Raw genomic sequence first — 6,260 nt, 5'->3', positions numbered from 1 at the left:
TTGATTATGAAAAACTAGCACTTGTGTAGGTGTTCAGGTACATCTAATAGTTTTGAATATATTTCAATATAGAAATGTAGCAAATTGCTGTCTTATTCAGTTTTGTATGTTAGGTTCTCTTTCATCATCTCGTTTCGAGATCCACCTATGGGAAGGGCATCCGTACCTGACCTCTGCAGAAGCATCCAATTGCACCAAGTCTGGCTAGACAGACAGAAGCGCGCAGCCAATGCCAGGTAAGGCCACACCCCCTTACCTAAGGCATATAGCTGTCAGGCGCGCTGCTATTCCTCAGTTGACATTCGCTTCTCGCGATCTCTGCACTGACACAGTTCGGTTGGATTAACGTTACGCTGCTCACTTTCGAGTCTTCAGGAGGACATATCGCCAGATCAGCCTCCGCCAGACGTGAGTGACAGTCGTTTCTTCAGCCTATCCGCTGTGTTTTTTGCATCCGGAGCCGCCCGCGCTCTCGCTGTCCTTCACCTGCTCCTCCTTACATGGCTGCCCGCCACGGATTTTTCCGAGTTCTTCACCGCTAGCCCACCCATGGCTATGTGACCGTCTAAACAGCCGCTTCTCCGGGGAACAGCCTATCACGACGAGCCTGCCCGGCCGCGTGTGGTGCTCTAATCGCCGCTAAGGACCCTCTCGTTCTGCGCTGTTTGCTTGAGCTTAACACGCTCAAGAAGCTTTGGAGAACCCGGAGAATTGCGGTCATTGTAATTGCTGCACGGTAGCTTTTTACTAAGCCGGCTTTTAGTTGCACGACCCAGCGCGCCGTGCTCGGCCTTTCTGACTCGGATGGGGGACACGGTGATGATGACGCACTACCGGGGGACTCCCGGAGCGCCACCTCTCTAAATATTTGAGCTGACATCAGCCCAATCCGCATTCCCTGAAGAGGACATCTTCGCGGGAAAACCTCACTCTCGTTGACGAACCGGCCGGTTCCGGCGACGGGGATGACGCGGTCTTTTTAGCGTTCCCTAGGCTAGCGCTCACGCGGCTTTGCCTCAGTCCATCCTCCTGGAAGTTTGTGAGCGAGCGGCCGTTCGTCTCAACATTGTGTGGCAAGCTCCACAGAGCGCCACCGACCAGGATAGGAATATTTACGACGGGTAAGCGCTGAGACCACCGCCCAGTCTGAGGAAACAACTCTTAAAACTGGAGCGTCCCGCTAGACTGTTAACACGGTCTCACGGGCCTTGATGTGTTACGATTACGTGTTGAGGCTTTCAATTTATGCCTTCCTAGGAAGGCGGCCCCGAACGCAAGCGGCCTGCCTGTTGTTCGACCGTTGGGAGTAGCCTATCGAGCCCGCGTTCACGGGCCACGAGGACGTTTAGTGGACGTTGTGTGTGTGTACACCCCCCAAGCGGGGCTGTCGTGAGGAAAAGTACGTAGCAGTGTTACCACACTGCACGCACTTGGTTCCCCTCACCCAGTTATTAAAGGCTTCGGCCCCAGTGTTTCCCAACACAAAACACACACATTACTAAACAACACATTTAACAAACGAATCAAATGAATTCGTGCAGAATTATATATCTGCCAACATAGAGAGCCAATCTCTCTGATCCCATGCATGTCGCCCTGAGTCCGTCCACAAGAGGGCTCCATTGCCTCACAAATCAACTAGCTGGGCTCACACAGCTCAGTTGCGGCTGCCCAGCCATGTGTTTTTAGTGGACGTTGTGTGTGGAAGGCTTCGGCCCCTGTGTTCCCCAACACAAAACACACACATAACTAAATAACACTTTAAAACAAACGAATTAAATAAATCCGTTACAGAGAGAGTATCTCTCTCCGTGGATATTATTTTTCTGCCTGCAGTGTGTTTTTAGTGGACGTTGTGTGTGGAAGGCTTCGGCCCCTGTGTTCCCCAACACAAAACACACACATAACTAAATAACACTTTAAAACATACAAATTAAATAAATCCGTTACAGAGAGAATATCTCTCTCCGCGGATATTATTTTCCTGCCTGCACTTAAGACTGCCCAGTTCATGTGTTCAGGAGATATGTGTGTTTTCCGCCCACTTTCAGGCCTTGTGAGGGAAAGTTTAGCACAGTGGACACCACACTATGTTCCCCTCACTCTGTCAATAAAGGCTCCGGCCCCAGTGTTTGCCCAACACAAAACACACAAAGTTACGAATCAAATGAATTTGTTTTGGAGAGAAGACCTCTCTCCGCAGAGAAAACTTCTCACTGCAGAGGGAGGAAATCCCTCCGAACCCCTGCATGTCGCCTCTAGTGTGCCCACTAGATGGCGCCTTTGCATCACGAATGAACCAGCTGGGCCCATACACCCCCGCTCCGGCCCGAGCGGGGGCGCTCTCGAGTCACGAAGCGGCTTGGCAAGCCATTTCAGCGCCCGAGTGGGTTTTGCGTACCGTAACCTAGGGTTACAGGCTGCAGTTTGCAATAAAACCTCCACTTTTCAACGGTGTTCTCTCTTCTTACACAGAAGAAAATGCCTCACACATTCTGAAAGAGGAAATTTCCTCCCTCCTAAACAAGGGAGCGATTCAGATGGTGCCACCCAATCTTATAAACCATGGTTTTTTTTCCTGGTATTTTTATGTTTCCAAAAGGCGTGGTGCCCCCCCGCCCTATATGGACCTTCGAATGTTGAACAAACATTTGAGGAAATACAATTTCAGAATGTGACACAAGGCTCTCTCGCCCGTGCCATAAAGCAGAACGACTGGTTCACATCAGTCGATCTGAAAGATGCTTTCTTTCACATAAGTATCTACCCTCCACACAGGAAATATCTTCGTCTCGCCTACCAAGGCATTTGTTACGAATTCACAGTTCTTCCGTTCGGGCGAAATTTGAGTCCCCGAACTTTCTGTCTGTGTGCGGAGGCGGGCGTGGCGCCCCTGAGACTATCAGGGCTGAGAATTCTGAATTACATATACGATTGGTTCATCATAGCCAAATCGAAGGAGAAGGTGTCGCTGGACACCGGCCGGGTGCTCGCGCACATCACATCCCTCGGGTTCAAGGTGAATGCGAGCATAAACAATCTGACTCCCAGTCAGAATGTCTTTTTCCTGGGCTTGGAATTGAACTCAGTCTCCTTGCGAGCGCGTCTCTCTCAAGAGCGCGTTCGCTCTCTGATGAACTGTCTGTCTCAGTTCAGAGAAGGGGCGAGAGTACAATATCGCACATGCCTCAGGCTGCAGGGTCTCATGGCTTCATCTATCCAAGTTGTGCCGTTGGGTCTCCTGAGAATGAGAGCGTTCACGAAATGGGTTTTGTCACTACATTTCAGCCCGATTCGCGATCTCTGCCGCTCGGTAACAGTGACGCGCGCCTGCTCGGCGGCCCTGCGCCATTGGGAGAGCGAGAACTTTACGCTCGGGGAACCCCCTTGGGACGGTTACGATGCGGAAAGTTGTGACGACAGATGCGTCCTTAACAGGCTGGGGAACCACCCAGGAAGGCAGAATGGTGAACGGTCTGTGGCTGAGCAGACTACGTTCAGCGCACATGAACTATTTAGAGCTTTTACCATTTGGAAAGCTCTGAATCATTTTCTGCCTCGCCTGCAGGGACATCCCGTTCTAGTACGGTGCGATAATACCACGGCAGTGGCTTATATCAACCGTCAGGGCGGCATGCGCTCGTCGAAACTCCACTCTCTAGCTTACAGGCTGTTGGTGTGGAGCAGACGGGTTTTTCTGTCATTACGCGTGACTCATGTTCGGGCATTCTGAACAGAGGCGCGGATCTGCTATCGAGGGGAAACCCAATCTAAGGGGATTGGCGTCTTCACCCGCAGATAGTGGAGATGTTATGGATGAGATTTAGACAGGCAGCCGTAGATCTTTTCGCCTCGCGCGAAAACCACCATTGTCCTATGTTCTTCTCGACTAAAGGACGTGGACGCGCCCCTCAGGGCAGACGCACTGGCCCACCCATGGCCCAAAGTGCTGCTGTATGCTTTTCCTCCCCTGTGCCTGATTTTTTCACACTGGCCAGGGTGAGAGAGCACGGCCTGTCTCTCATTCTGATAGCACCCAGGTGGCTCAAAGCCCCGTGGCTGGCAGAGATAATCCCTCTGTTGTACGCCGAGCCATGGCGCCTTCCCCCTCGCACGGACATACTGTCCCAAGCCAACGGGGAGATTTACCACCCCCACCCGGACAGGGTGACTCTCTGGGCCTGGCCTGTGAGAGGACGAACCTAAATGCACTGGGGCTCCCGCCGCGTGTAATCGCCACTACTCAGAATGCCAGGGCCGTTTCCACACGATCCCTATATGGCTGGAAGTGGCAAGTGTTCGAAGGGTGGTGTGATGGGCGTGGTCTCACATCTTATCAGTGCTCGGTGCCTGATATTTTGTGTTTCCTGCAAGACCTCATGGAAAGAGGCAGGTCCTTTTCCACCATTAAGGTCTACCTGGCTGCGTTTTCAGCCTGTCATGTGGGTTTTGAGGGCTCCACCGTCAGGCAGCACCCTCTAACCCGCAGTTTTATGAAGGGTGCACGCCGCTCTTTGCCGGTCATCAGGAGATCTGTTCCAGGGTAGGACCTCTCCATGGTGCTGGAAGCGCGGTCTCTTTATCCTTTTGAGCCTCTGGGAAGTATTTCCCTTAAGCTGCTGTCCCTCAAGACAGCTTTGCTCTCGGCCTTGGCATCTGCTAAACGGGTCAGTGAGCTACATGCACTCTCGGTTCAACCCTCGTGCGCCAAATTCTCCCTAAGTGGAGATAAGGTTTCCCTTAAGCCTAACCCGGCCTTCATGCCGAAATGCTTCCCTGTGTTCACTTCGGAGGTTTTGGAGCTATCCGCTTTTCACCCTCCACCCTTTGCCTCTTCGGAGGATCAGGGGCTGAATGCTCTGTGTCCCGGTCGCGCTCTGCAAGCATGTATGACCAGGACAAGTGCTTTCCGCAAGAGCGACCAGCTCTTTGTTTCAAGGGCTCCCCCGCACAAGGGGAGTCCCATTTCAAAGCAATGCCTCTCACATTGGCTTGTGGACGCTATACTATGGCTTATGAAGCAAAGGGAGTGCAGCCCCCAGGGGGCATCAGAGCTCATTCTACAAGGGGCTTAGCCGCCTCTTGGGCTTTGTTCAGGGGAGTGCCACTGCAAGACATCTGCTCCGCGGCCAGCTGGGCCTCTCCTCATACCTTTGAGCGTTACTACCGGTTGGATGTCACCAGAACCTCGGTGGCACACTCGGTCCTAGGGGTAGGGTCCTCTTAGCCCTTTCCCACAGCCCCGTTGGGTTAACCAACGAAGAGTGAATGGGCCGGCTGGCCATGTTCATTCCTGTCACCAAGCATTCGCATTCCTTCTTGGGTTTAGCTATGTGCATTGGTGGTGCGGGGGCCATTATCATGTATGGGTCTCATGCATGTTTCATGCCCTGCTTGTCCACAGCAGTTTAGCGTGGCATCACCCTTGCAGGGTCATGTTTGTGGGACGTGTCAGGCACCGCCTCTCTGAGGTGACCGTCCTTCTCTGGCCTTCAGAACCTCACTGTGAGTGTATTGGGCAATCGGGGAGCTGTCCATGTCTCTCCCATAGGTGGATCTCGAAACGAGATGATGAAAGAGAACAATAGGTTACTGTCGTAACCCCGGTTCTCTGAAACATCGAGTGGAGAGATCCACCAGCTTCGCCCCGCTTGCCGCACGAGAAGCGAATATACTTACTGAGGAATAGCAGCGCGCCTGACAGCTATATGCCTTAGGTAAGGGGGTGTGGCCTTACCTGGCATTGGCTGCGCGCTTCTGTCTGTCTAGCCAGACTTGGTGCAATTGGATGCTTCTGCAGAGGTCAGGTACGGATGCCCTTCCCATAGGTGGATCTCTCCACTCGATGTTTCAGAGAACCGGGGTTACGACAGTAACCTATTGTTTTGAAAGCATGTGCAAACTGGCCTGTAGATTCATAGAGTTTTGGTGGTGTTTGTGTTTGAGTGAGAAAAGAATTCATGTAATTTGAAATATGTTGTCACTGGATGTTTTTTGTGCCCAAACCATGATAAATGACCCACAGTGCTCACTGTGTTCTGAAAAAGTGACCTAAGTATTGAGAGACGGGTCCTAGCGATTGTAAAACAACAACAACAACAACTGTATTATCGTTAGAAATGCTAAGGTCATGGGTTTGATTCCTAGGGAATGCATGAAATAATACTAAAATCCATAGAATCACAAACGGCAGTTGCGCAGTAACACTAATGTAATGCGGTCACAGGAGTGTGTGTTTGTGGAGTAGTTTACAACGGCTT

Source organism: Leuciscus leuciscus (assembly GCF_965113295.1).
Source record: "Leuciscus leuciscus genome assembly, chromosome: 19".
NCBI lineage: Eukaryota > Metazoa > Chordata > Actinopteri > Cypriniformes > Leuciscidae > Leuciscus > Leuciscus leuciscus.
This window is presented reverse-complemented; position numbering follows the sequence as displayed.